This window comes from Ascaphus truei, chromosome 4, assembly GCF_040206685.1.
Source record: "Ascaphus truei isolate aAscTru1 chromosome 4, aAscTru1.hap1, whole genome shotgun sequence".
Classification (NCBI taxonomy): Eukaryota; Metazoa; Chordata; class Amphibia; order Anura; family Ascaphidae; genus Ascaphus; species Ascaphus truei.
The window spans coordinates 358,991,521-359,006,539 of NC_134486.1; positions in this window are offsets into that span (position 1 = coordinate 358,991,521).

The window sequence follows — 15,019 nt, forward strand, 5'->3', positions numbered from 1 at the left end:
AAGTAAACAAAATAAATGTATTTTATTTTTATTTTACAGGTTTTTTGGAATTTATTTCATGACGTCCATTTTTTTTATGTCCATTTATTTGCCCTGAATTTATGTATGTCACTATGGATATACATACGTATAGGACAAGTCAGTGGTTGTATTGTATGTTGATTTTTAATGTGATTCAATTGTTTTTGATGCTCTTTTATTGCACCTGTATTGATGTCTGTAAACTATAGATGGACATACATAAAGGTATAATTAAAACTTGTTGGCTTGCCTTGTATTGATGTTTTTTGGAATTGCAATTTGCTGCTTTGTGTAAAAATGTGTTTCTAATGTACATTTCATTTTTTCAAATGTTTATTTAAAGGCTGTTTGCTATAGATTATTTCATTGGCTTATTTTTGGAAGATAGATTTAGTGTGATGGTTACTTTGACATATAGTATTTTTCACAATGGGATTGTAGGATTTGAAGTGTGTAATTGATTTGGATTGTAATTGATTGGAGATTGGATTAATTGATGGTAATTTAATTGTGTTGAGATGCTTTCCTTTTCTTTAATGATTGTATTTGTATCTGGTTTGGAATAGTGTATTTGATTTGGAGCATTGATTGGCATAGTATACATGATGCACAGATTAAATGTCTCATGTACACATTGTCAAATTGAGTATTTGTATTTGGATTTCTTAGATATTGATTTTGCTTGGTGCTGTTTGATATTGGGAGAGATTTGTATTTGGGCATGTACAGTATATCCTTAACCATTTATTTGTATATTGGTTAATAGTGCATATACAGTATATATATATATATATGTATATATATATATATATATATATATATATATATATACACATGATGAAGCCACTGTACAAATAAATGGGTGAAGGGTGGGTATCGGGTAAGGGTGGCTTAACCCCTTAATGACTGTAGCGGTTAATAACCGCTAAGGTCATTAAGGGGTTAGGGGACATTAGTTTGGCTCTTTTTCTTATTGTGTATATTTTTTAGCACCCCAGTGTATGGATGGTGAGGAAGATGAGGATGGCCTTCTTCGTGGGTGCCGGACAAGGGTGAGTACAAAATGTATTTATTGTATTTATTGTGATTAATGTATATTTAATGGGCAAATGGATTATTATCCATATGTGGATAATAGTTATTTTGCCCATTACTGTAGTGTATGTGTTAGGGGGCGGGGGTATTTTTTTAGAGTATTTTTTATTTGGGGGGGCACACCATTGGTACCGCAGGCCCGCGGATGGCCGCGGACACCCCCGAACACCCCCGGACACCCCCGGACGCCCGCAGGGACCCTCGGACACCTCTGCGTGGACCCCCGGACACCCGCGGACCCTATGAACCCCTGTAGTCCCTCGGGGATCACCCGGGGACCCCCACGAGATCAGCCGGGGACATCCGCGGGCCTGTTGTATGGATGGTGTGCCTGCAAAAAGGTAAACAAAGAAATATTTTATAAGTCCAGCTCCTTTGCGCCTTCCTTTAGCTGGCGTGTTTGTTAGGTGCGTTTTTTAAGGCCGATTCACTTAGCGCTGCTTAGTGAATCTCCTGTACTTGCAAAAGCAGCGCAGTAGCCTGATCATGCACATTTTGCGCCGAGGGCTGAAAAAAGGCCTTTTAAGAGCGATAAAGCACAGTTATCATTTCTTAGTGAATCTCACTGCAGCCTTATCGGTCTAAAAGGGTTCTTTGCGCTCTTAAAGCCACTTAACGGAGCTTAGTGAATCGGCTTCATTGATCCTTGTAGTTGGAACTCACTCTGATTGTTTGGATGTAAATAAATCTGGGTTTGGGTATCTCATGTAATTCCCTTCAATATACACACGAGCTAATGACAAAGAGCTAACACATTAGCATGCTCATAATCATACTGAAACACAACCAATATCTATAGAAGAAGCCTTTTCAAAGCAGCATGGCTTACAGTATATAATCCCAAGCAGCATAAAATCTGTTTGCAAAGCCAAGTAATGCAGCTTGATGGCAGTTAAAAAATATGACAACAGACATGTGGGATAGCCTCACTCCAATAACATAGACACTGATCATTCAATTTGAACTGTTTGCAGGCTAATCATAAATTGTGAATAAAGCCTGTTGCAGCCCTGTATTGTCAGCTTGATTGCAATACCTTAAACACAAGACCTATATAATAAACTAGCTGAGAGACCCGGTGCTGCCCGGGACCAAAACCTCCCGCTCCTTCCTCTCGCCAACCCCCCCTCCCCCCGTTCCCCTCGTCTCTCTCCGCCTCCCCCCACCCATGCGCAGCTGTGGTCCTTCCCCCCCTCTGTGCATGTCCAGTCCCCCCCCTGCGCTGCTCCGGTCCTCCCCCCACCTGCGCAGCACACAGTGCCACACACACCGTGAGACACACAGTGCCATACACACAAACCCAGTGAGAGACACTCACACAGTGTCAGACACATACACACACACAGTGTCAGACACATACACACACACAGTGTCAGACACATACATACACACACAGTGTCACACACATACACACACACAGTGTCAGACACATACACACACACACAGTGTCAGACACATACACACACACAGTGTCAGACACATACACACACACACACAGTGTCACACACATACGGTGTAATACACACACACACACACACAGTGTCACACACACACACACACACACACACACACACACACACACACACACACACACACACACACACACACACACACACACACACACACACACACACACACACACACACACACACACACTGTCATACACATACACACATACACACACACACACACACACACACACACACACACACACACACACACACACACACACACATACACACACACACACACACACACACACACACAGTGTCACACACACACACACACACACAGTGTCACACACATACTCACACACACACACACAAATGTTCTCGGGCATCCACAACAACTGCAGTGAGGACCCGCCCATTCCCCCCACTGGCGGACACCAGCCACCTCCGTCCAGTCTCCGCACTCCCACCGGTCCAGAAGGCGCCTCTCTCATGTCCGGGCGCTCTGACCGGTAGGGGTGGAGCATGCAGCACAGGCCGCCTAGCGCACGGCAACCAGGAGCAGGCGCGAGGGAGGAGGCTGAAGTGCCCAATGAGCTGGAGCAGCCGCAGGCTGGAGCCGCAGCGTGCGCACGCCGCCAGGCCGCTGGAACACACGTGCAATTGACAAGGGGTCACCGGGGAAAGGGATAGGGGGCAGGGTCTGGGGTGGACCGACACAGGGGGCAGTAGGGGGGGTCACACCCGGGGGGCATGAGGGTGTGCTGCCCAGGGAGGGGGGGTAGGTGGAGGTGAGGCCGGCAAAGAGGAGCGGCGGGTGGTAGTGTTGTGACCAGGGGGAGGGGGATTTGTGGTGGGGGAGAGGTGAGGCCAGTGCCGAGGAGCGGCGGGTGGTAGTGTTGTTACCGGGGGGAGGGGGGTTGGTGGTAGGGGAGAGGTGAGGCTGGCAGCGGGTGGTAGTGGTGTGGATGGTCCTGCTAAATGAGATTCCTAATCCAAGTGAGGGCAAGAGGTGCAATGTGATGGGTGGGGTGAGGGGGGTGGGTGCGTCCGTGGCCAATGACACAGGGGGAACACAGGGCCAATCACACAGGGAGAAGACATACACACACAAACATTATTTCAGACTTATAGATATAGATATAGTCATGAGTCAATGGTTTATCTGTTAGTCTCATTTGTAGTGCACTACACTGGCGACACACTTTATTCGAGCTCGGCTAGTCCCACGAATTCGGGTATACCCGGGTGTATTGAGGTTTGTGACTGTTTTCTGCCTGAGTGCATTGAGGTATTTTCCAGGCAGGGATTGAAGCATTTTATTCCCGCTGGCTGCAATACTGCACAGTATATATATATATATATATACTGCATTACAATTCATGAATTTATGCCATCTGGTAGACACGCGAAGCATTGCAGCCTATTAAATCCTAATCATTATCAATTAACAGATCAGCCGCCCGTCAGCCAGGCATGAACCCAGGCTGGGAAGGCAAACACAACGGGGCTTGTCAGAGGTGAGGAGCGGCGCATTCCAGGTATCTGCCAGGTACATACTGGGTATTTGCTTGAATAAAGTGTGTCGGTGCAGTAATACAAAATGTATATAATCACAGACAAAACTGATATAATTTCTCTGTTTACCTTGTGCAGCTAAATAGCTATAAATAAAACACTTTCAAGCCGTATAGCCTATCTTCAATGATGCAAAAATAGACTGCAGATCATGGCCTGGTAATAAACTGGTGAGATTACTGTTATATATATGCTGCAATTAGTGCCATCTAATGCAGCCCTTTGCTGACATCTAAAGACTGGTCACAGATTGTAGACTGTTAGCACACTATTATAATTTCTATTGGTGCTATTTAATACAGTTATACACTCTAATGCAGCCCTGTGATGGCGTCTAAGATCAAGCACATCACCCGTAATGCATTATGGAAAGCTGCGGTCTGGAACACAAATGGATCACTATTGTCATCTTTCACAGCCCACCCACTTGTGTATTATAGGGAGACTAGCATAAATTAATGATGAGGAGTAATAATTGGTCAGTGATGTTAGAGCTGCGTCACGCTCAACGTGACTTTCATAACTTGCATATAGTCCAGACATCTCCATCTTGCTCATACATCTTGCACTATAAGACACCACTATTCATTAATTATATGTACTTTCACACAATAACACTATCACAGCAGAAATAATTATACTTCACACCCTGTTATTTTATTTGTTTATTTTTAAGCATTATTTGTTTATTTTTAAGCATACACTTATGTAAAATTTATTGTTGTGTGTATACATATATATTACAAATGTAGAAATAAAAGTTAATTTGTAAGCGCCTGTGATTGCACCACTCAAATGTGCTTCCTTTGCGATAACAGTTATCTCCTAAACTGTTGTCCTTTTATACCACCTATGCTTTATTTTGTCTTGTTGATGAATTAGTTTATAATTTTTTTTACTTACTACCAAACAGAGTTGCTTCTTTGTAATAATACCCTTATCGCAACATCTGTGAGTGTGTGGGGCTTGCTATTCGGCCAATAGTAAGGGGGCGTTGGTCATGTTGTTGATTGTGTGAACGGTTTGGTTTGTGTTCCTGACCTATCATTTTCTAGTAAAATTAACAAAATCATTAACAAATGTTTGAATAACAATTGGCTAATACACACAAAGTTGCCAAAGTGTGGTAGGTAATGAATAATATTTAGTGAATTATCAACTTACATCAGGTATAAATTAAAAAAAAAATATGTACACATTTATTAAAGCCACAAGACTAAATTCCCCCCTGAAAAAAATATATTGTATTTGTTTATTTGGATATGTTAAACGTGTGACAATGTACAATTTCCCATTCTTACCTAAGCTGTCAATCATTTGGTGCTCCTTTTATAAAACTAGAAATCTTGATTGTGTAACTAACAATGGCTGTTCAGTTTAGGCCAGTAGCTACAATGTATCCCTATAGTACTAAAGGAACATTATCTATAGTTACAGTTTACAAGTCAAGGGCTGTAAATATTGTCAACAAGTACGTCCAAAAAGAAAAGTGTTGCAAAAATCTTGCACTGCTTGGCAGGTGGTGTAAAACTTTTTATAGAAATCAAAGGATGGTTTACAAATTAATACAAATGGCATTATTGAAAAAAGAAATAAGGATTATGTAATACTACTGAACTGATATATGATTTAAAAATTAACATACAATATCACATGTTTTCAGGCTTTACAATTTCTATTTCATCACCTAGTCCATCAAGGTTTACCTAACTGTGTATATCATGTCCTATTCATTTGGCAGTATATACAGAGAAAATATAGGGCTAACGACAGCTAGAACTAGGAGATAAATATTTTAGTAAAAAAAAAAAATCATTTTAGACCATTGTGATCTATACCAAAAACGGAACGAATGCATATTTTTACGTAAAAAATTACTAATCTTATGATTTTGACTAGTAGCGATCTTGTTTAACGCATTACATCAAAATGTACCAATTTGTGGCAGAATAAGGATACTCCATTCAAGTTTAACAACGTACAGCATCGACACACTTTATTTGAGCAAATGCCCAGTTTGTACCTGGCAGATACCTGGAATGCGCCGCTCCTCACCTCTGACAAGCCCCGTTGCGTTTGCCTTCCCAGCCACGGTTCATGCCTGGCTGACGGGGGCCTGATCTGTTAAATGATAATGATCAGGATTTAATAAGCTGCAATGCTTCGTGTGTCCACCAGATGGCATAATTTCATGAATTGTAATGCAGTATATATATATACAGTACTGTATATACACAGTATATATATATATATATATATATATATATATATATATATATATATATATATATATACTGTATAACAACAACCCCTATAAGCCCTAACATACAGTACTGTACACATACAGTACTGTATATGCACATACATAAATGATACTACTGTATGGGCGGCGGGGGCAAGATGTGTTTGCAGCAGAGAGAGATCCGCTGCTCTCTCTCTGCGCAAACATCGGCACATTAAAAAATAATTTAAATTCATTTTTATTGATAGTGTAGATGTGAAGGGGGTCTCCGGAGCTGAACCGCGTTGGTTTCAGGTCTGGGGACCCCCTGCTCCCCGAGATACAGCCCCCTTTATGAGGTGCCGGTATCCCTCTGCTTGGTTTAAAGGTCCCGATCACGTGATCGCGGCCTGTAAATAAAGCAGAGCAGAGGGATACCGGCACCCCCTAAAGGGGCCTGTATCTCGGGGAGCAGGGGGTCCCCAGACCTGAAACCAGTGCGGTTCTGCTCTGGAGACCCTCTGCACATGTACAGTATCAATAAAACACATACAGTATACAGTATAAATAAACACTCGTTCTTTATCTTAGCGGCTATGCGCTATGGTAAAGAAGCAGCATTTCTGTATTTTAATAATATTGTACAGTGAGCAGGGGGTTCCCTGAGCCAGAAATTAATGCTCAGGGACCCCCCCTGGTCCTGCACAATATTATTAAAAATACAGAAATGCTGCTTCATTACCATAGCGGATAGCCGCTAAGGCAATGAAGGGGTTAACCCACCGTGCCCGCTTTATTGTGCGTAGTGGGGATGGGTGAGGGGGGTATTTGGCCCTTGGTGTGAGTTTAGGACTTGCGGGGGGGTTGCGGGTGCACTTAACCCCTTCACGACCGTAGCAGTTAATACCGCTACGGTCATGAAGGGGTTAAGCCCTCCCGCTACCCCCCCGCAAGCCCTAAACAAGCACCGTTGGGGCTAATACCCCATTCACCCACCCCCGCTACCCACAATAAAAAAAATACACACACACAGCAGCCGCCAAAAAATAAATAAATAAATCTAAATAAATAAATGACAATAAATACATTTGAAATACATTTTTATTGATAGTGTACATGTGCAGGGGGTCTCCGGAGCTGAACCGTGTTGGTTTCAGGTCTGGGGACCCCCTGCTCCCCGAGATACAGGCCCCTTTAGGGGGTGCCGGTATCCCTCTGCTTGGTTTAAAGGGCCCGACCACGTGATCGCGGCCTGTAAACCAAGCAGAGCAGAGGGATACTGGCACCCCCTAAAGGGGCCTGTATCTCGGGGAGCAGGGAGTCCCCAGACCTGAAACCAGTGCGGTTCTGCTCTGGAGACCCTCTGCACATCTACACTATCAATAAAAATGTATTTTAAATGTATTTATTTATATTCATTTATTTATTTATTTAGATTTATTTATTAATTGTGCTGCTGCTGCAAATCCTAAACTCACACCAAGGGCCAAACACCCCCCTCACCCCCAATAAAAAAAATTCACGCACAGCAGCCCCACAATTAATAAATAAATCTAAAAAAATAAATAAATACATGAAGAGAAATAAATATATACTGGATATATATACTGGATATATATACAGTATATATATATAATAACAATCCCTATACATATACAGTATATACTGTGTATAGATATATACAGTATACAGTATATATACACACAGATGATGAACCAATATACAAATACATGTAGAATGGTTATCAAAATCATACTGTCCTACAAATAACGCTTCTCTATACAGACAATAATAATAATCCATTTAATAATCCGAACTGATTTTACAATATAAAACATAACATTCCAATCCACACAGTACATTGCATTTACATTGTATAAATGATGCATAAAATCTATGCACCATATACATTCTGCAAATGAATGTTAACAATATAATTGCAAGCTACTCTACCAGTAAATACAAACACTTCCAAACAAGTCAACTATTTTAACCAATCAAGTAAACAATAATCAATATATACTGTAAGTACCAACCAGAAAACACAATTTAAAACCAAAGCTAACCCTTACAATACCAAGGATTACATCTATCTAATTGTAAAAAACCTTATACATTATACACAGCATTGCAATGTACATGATGAACAATACAGTACATTCCCTGTATCTCCCTGCCTTCAGTGTAATCTGGTAAAGCCCCCTCCCCCCTAATGTTTCTATTAAACAGATTACACTGAAGGCAGAGATGTAAAGGCCTAAAGCCCCCTCCCCCCTAATGTTTCTGTTAAACAGATTACACTGAAGGGAGAGAGATGTAAAGGCCTAAAGCCCCCTCCCCCTTATGTTTCTGTTAAACAGATTACACTGAAGGGAGAGAGATTTTACAGAAACACACATTAGGGGGGAGGGGGCATTAAACAGATTACACTGAAGGCAGAGAGATGTTTCTGTTACCAGTAAATCTCCCTCCCTGCATTGCTGTCAGTGCAGTGTATGTAAATGTGGGGAGGGGGGGGGGAGCCAATGTGCATACTGTGAGGTCTAACCACCCTCACCCCCTACCCACATACCGTTACCTCCCCCCACCCTGGCCATGGCCCCTCCGCTTCTGCAAAACAGACACAAAATTTAAAACATACAAAGTAATGTCCCCTAACCCCTTAATCACCATAGCGGTTATTAACTGCTACAGTCATGAAGGGGTTAACCCAACCTCACCCACCACTCGGGATGCCTACATACCCTCCCACACTAACCCCCCCCACCCCCGTGAGGCCTAAACACCCAGTCAGTACCCACAAGGGAGGCCTACCCACATACCGTTGGGGAAACACCCCACCCCCAGTACCCACAATAAAAACAGTACAATGACCCACAATAAACAGCATTATATTTATTAAATACATTACCCACCCCCTGTGCCCCCCCATAAATACAAGATTTATCCTTTTACATACAGGGTTCATAACGCAGCCCCACGCTAGTCCCCGGTGGGCTGGCAGGGCACCTGGACAGACCTACAGTTTACAAGCAGCCCTTTTTACACAGGTTCTGGAGGCCTGCTGGTGGATCCTGCCAGCACCATGGCACCCAGGTGGTCTCCTTGGGTCACCGTGGGCCACAATTGGGTCTCCACGGTAGGCCCAAGGATGTCTGGGAGCCCCGGGTCAAACCCACAGGTATCTGCGGGGCCTCGGGTGGTTCCCTCGGGGGTCTGAGTAACTCACGGGTGCTCACTACGGGTCCGCGGTGCCCCCACAGAAGTGGGACCACACATCATTATCCCCGCACCTACGGGTCGGCAGTGCCCCCACAGAAGTGGGACCACACATCGTCATCCCCGCAGACTACGGGTCCGCGGTGCCCCCACAGAAGTGGGACCACACATCATCATCCCCGCATGTGTCACCCGTGGAACCACCAGCCTGATACCCTTGGGATACCCGAGGATACCCACAGGTGGTCTCCATAGGCCGCACGCAAAACCACGGAATCAAATCCTGAATGTAAAAAAAATAAACCTGGCCTATACATTCAATACATACACCCTCCCCCCCAACACCTACAGTACAATAATGTGCAAAATAACTATTATCCAGATATGGATAATAGATTAATTGCCCATAATTAAAAACATTAACTAGCATATATAAATAAAGTACTACTGACCTCATCAATATGAAGTGTCCATTGCCAGCAAAATCCTTGTCTTGTCCACAACATACATAGCAAATACAAAGCCAATACATTGCAATTACATTCAGATATCAATTAACCCCTTAAACACCTTATCAGATAATAACCGCAAAGGTAATTAAGGGGTTAAGCCACACAGGACCGATACCCATGAATTTGTACCGTGGCTTCATCATGCAACTATATATATATACTGTATATATATACAGAGAGACAGAGAGAAAGAGAGAGAGAGAGAGAGATATAAAGTATATATATATATATATATATACACAAGTTATATACACACCCATGATAAACCAATATACAGTACAAATAAATGTAGAAGGGTTATCAAAAGCCAATACATTGCAAATATATTCAGATATCAATTAAACCCTTAAACACCTTATCAACTAATAACCGCAAAGGTGATTAAGGGGTTAAGCCACACAGGCCCGATACCCACCCTCACCCATGAATTTGTACTTTGGCTTCATCATGCAACTATATATATATATACTGTATATATATATATATAAAGAGAGAAAGAGAGAGAGAGAGAGAGAGAGAGAGAGAGAGAGAGAGAGAGAGAGATATACAGTATATATATATATACATATATATATATATATATATGTATATATATATATATATAATATATATATATATATATATATATATATATATATATATATATATATATATACACACACGTTATATACACACCCATGATAAACCAATATACAGTACAAATAAATGTAGAAGGGTTATCAAAAGCACTGTCCTACAACCAAACACTTCTCCATACATACACACTAAATTAAAATCAATTTCCTTTAATATTCATAACTGATCTCTCAATCTAAATCATCACTAAACCTCTGAAAAGCCATTTAAACAACTTACATTCCAATATAAATGATGCCTAAATATCTATGCACCATATGCATTCTGCAAATTAATCAACCAAGTAAACAAAACTCAATTAGCAATCATTATTTACATCCCTAAACAATTCACACTAGATCCCAAACAATGAAACCATTAACAAATTCACGCCTAGAGCAGAACAATTAAGCCTTTGAAAAAATATAAGTACCGACAAAAATACAACCTTTACAAACCAAGCTTATCCCTGACCTTCCTCAAACACACAATACAATACCAAGGAATACATCTATCTAATTTTAAAATACTTTAAACTCACAATAAAGCATACTGTAGCAGCATACACAAATTAATTTAAAACACATCTAATCCAGCTTTTAAAACAACATCATTTCTTACCCTGTACTGTACTGTATGTATATATCTCTCTAGACATATATACATACATACATACAGTGACAAGAAATGATATACCACAAAAAAAAAAATACACATGTTAAAAAACCTTTTGAAAAAAATTAACAAGTTAAATAAAATACATTTCTTTACTGTAGTTCACTTACCATTACTTTCCCCCACCGACTCCGGTTGCGCAGCTTACTTACGAACCAATCCACGATCAGGAACCCATAAAATAATAAACCACAAAATAATAAACATTAAAATAAAAATCCAAATCAATCCACGGGTCTTCTATCTGTAATCCATCTTCATCTGTGTTCTTCTTTCTTCTATCTCCTTCCAGCGGGGCGGGGGGTGGTCTTCTCCCCGTCTGCGGCCACGCCCTGGTCTTCTTTCTTTCCCGGAGGTCCTTCCTCCGCGGCGTCTGGCTTCAAAATGAGACGACATAGGCTTTTAAAGGCCTATGACGTCACATTTTGCGTCATGGTTCCCACGGTCCTGATTGGACCGTGAAAACCATGTGTTTTGGCCGACAAAAAAAAAATGTTACCCCTAATGTGTGTTTCTGTAAAATCTCTCTCCCTTCAGTGTAATCTGTTTAACAGAAACATTAGGGGGGAGGGGGCTTTAGGCCTTTACATCTCTCTCCCTTCAGTGTAATCTGTTTAACAGAAACATTAGGGGGGAGGGGCCTTTAGGCCTTTACATCTCTGCCTTCAGTGTAATCTGTTTAACAGAAATATTAGGGGGGAGGGGGCTTTAAACAGATTACACTGAAGGCAGGGAGATACAGGGAATGTACTGTATTGTTCATTATGTACATTGCAATGCTGTGTAAAATGTATAAGGTTTTTTACAATTAGATAGATGTAATCCTTTGTATTGTAAGGGTTAGCTTTGGTTTTAAATTGTGTTTTCTGGTTGGTACTTACAGTATATATTGATTTTTGTTTACTTGATTGGTTAAAATAGTTGACTTGTTTGGAAGTGTTTGTATTTACTGGTAGAGTAGCTTGCAATTATATTGTTAACATTCATTTGCAGAATGTATATGGTGCATAGATTTTATGCATCATTTATACAATGTAAATGCAATGTACTGTGTGGATTGGAATGTTATATTTTATATTGTAAAATCAGTTAGGAATATTAAATGGATTATTATTATTGTCTGTATAGAGAAGCGTTATTTGTAGGACAGTATGATTTTGATAACCATTCTACATGTATTTGTATATTGGTTCATCATCTGTGTGTATATATATACTGTATACTGTATATATCTATACACAGTATATACTGTATATATATATATATATATATATATATATATATATATATATATATATATATATATATATACAGTATATATATACACAGTATATACTGTATATGTATAGGGTTTGTTATTATATATATATATACTGTATATATATCCAGTATATATATACAGTATATATTTATTTCTCTTCATGTATTTATTTATTTAGATTTATTTATTAATTGTGGGGCTGCTGTGCGTGAATTTTTTTTATTGGCGGTGAGGGGGGTGTTTGGCCCTTGGTGTGAGTTTAGGACTTGCAGCAGCAGCACAATTAATAAATAAATCTAAATAAATAAATGAATATAAATAAATACATTTAAAATACATTTTTATTGATAGTGTAGATGTGCAGGGGGTCTCCAGAGCAGAACCGCACTGGTTTCAGGTCTGGGGACCCCCTGCTCCCCGAGATACAGGCCCCTTTAGGGGGTGCCGGTATCCCTATGCTCTGCTTGGTTTACAGGCCTTGATCACGTGGTCGGGCCCTTTAAACCAAGCAGAGGGATACCGGCAAACCCCTAAAGGGGGCTGTATCTCGGGGAGCAGGGGGTCCCCAGACCTGAAACCAACGCGGTTCAGCTCCAGAGAACCCCTGCACATGTACACTATCAATAAAAATGTATTTCAAATGTATTTATTGTCATTTATTTATTTAGATTTATTTATTTTTTGGCGGCTGCTGTGTGTGTGTATGTTTTTTATTGTGGGTTGCGGGGGTGGGTGAATGGGGTTTTAGCCCCAACGGTGCTTGTTTAGGGCTTGCGGGGGGGTAGCGGGAGGGCTTAACCCCTTCATGACCGTAGCGGTATTAACTGCTATGGTCGTGAAGGGGTTAAGTGCACCCGCAACCCCCCCGCAAGTCCTAAACTCACACCAAGGGCCAAATACCCCCCTCACCCATCCCCACTACCCACAATAAAGCGGGCACGGTGGGTTAACCCCTTCATTGCCTTAGCGGCTATCCGCTATGGTAATGAAGCAGCATTTCTGTATTTTTAACAATATGGAGCAGGGGGGGTCCCTGAGCATTAATTTCTGGCTCAGGGAACCCCCTGCTCACTGTACAATATTATTAAAATACAGAAATGCTGCTTCTTTACCATAGCGCATAGCCGCTAATGTAAAGAACGAGTGTTTATTTATACTATATACTGTATGTGTTTTATTGATACTGTACATGTGCAGAGGGTCTCCAGAGCAGAACCGCACTGGTTTCAGGTCTGGGGACCCCCTGCTCCCCGAGATACAGCCCCCTTTATGAGGTGCCTATATGAGGTGCCTACACTATCAATAAAAATGTATTTAAAATAATTTTTAATGTGCCGATGTTTGCGCAGAGAGAGAGCAGCGGATCTCTCTCTGCTGCAAACACATCTCGCCCCCGCCGCCCATACAGCAGTATCATTTATGTATGTGCATATACAGTACTGTATGTGTACAGTACTGTATGTTAGGGCTTATAGGGGTTTTTGTTACAGTATATATATATACAGTATATATATTGCATTACAATTCATTATAGGGGACGGCTTCAAAGAGAATAGCTCGCAAGCGCCACCATGTGTATTTACACGGCATTGCAGTATTGCAACCAGCCGGAATAAAATGCTTAAATCCCTGCCGGGAAAATAACGCAATGCACTCTGGCAGAAAACGATCAGAAACCTGAATACACCCGGTATACCCGAATTCGCGGGACTAGCCGAGCGAGAATAAAGTGTGTCGGTACTGTACAGTACTAATTTCTGGAGATTATCTCCACTTTCCTTATCGATGCTTGATGTATCCGGGCCGATGGTTCTCTTTCTTTCCTATAGTTTTTCTCCATATACTGTAGCAATACTCTCCAAATGCAATATACAGCAATACTAAACAATACCAAAAGAGCAATCAGAAACAGGCAAACAAAATCAAAGAGCTTAACTGATCTAGTCTGCCATAATATAAAAAAAATAGTGAAATACTTCACTTAAAGGACACATAGAATTTTCTATATAAAATGTACACTCTTTGCAACCAAATTTACCAACACTTACAATTATAAATCGTGACTCATTGACAGCAGTGCAATACTGTCATTTTGATGCTGATTCATTCAAATAATACAGCATCAAAGTAATGCATATTCCTGGTGTATTCCTCCATAGATTTAGTGTTATTCTAATAGGGATGATCTCAGAGCAAATTTGCAGTAATTAATGGAAAAGAGTCAGCGGAGAATTGGTCTCCAAGAGATCTTTGGGAATTAAGATTGTAAATCCATCATCTGGTGATGTTTTTGACACAAGAACCAAATGTGCAAGAATGTACATCTTTTGTTCCAATATTTGTACAGCAGCTTTAAATATATGGTATCAAG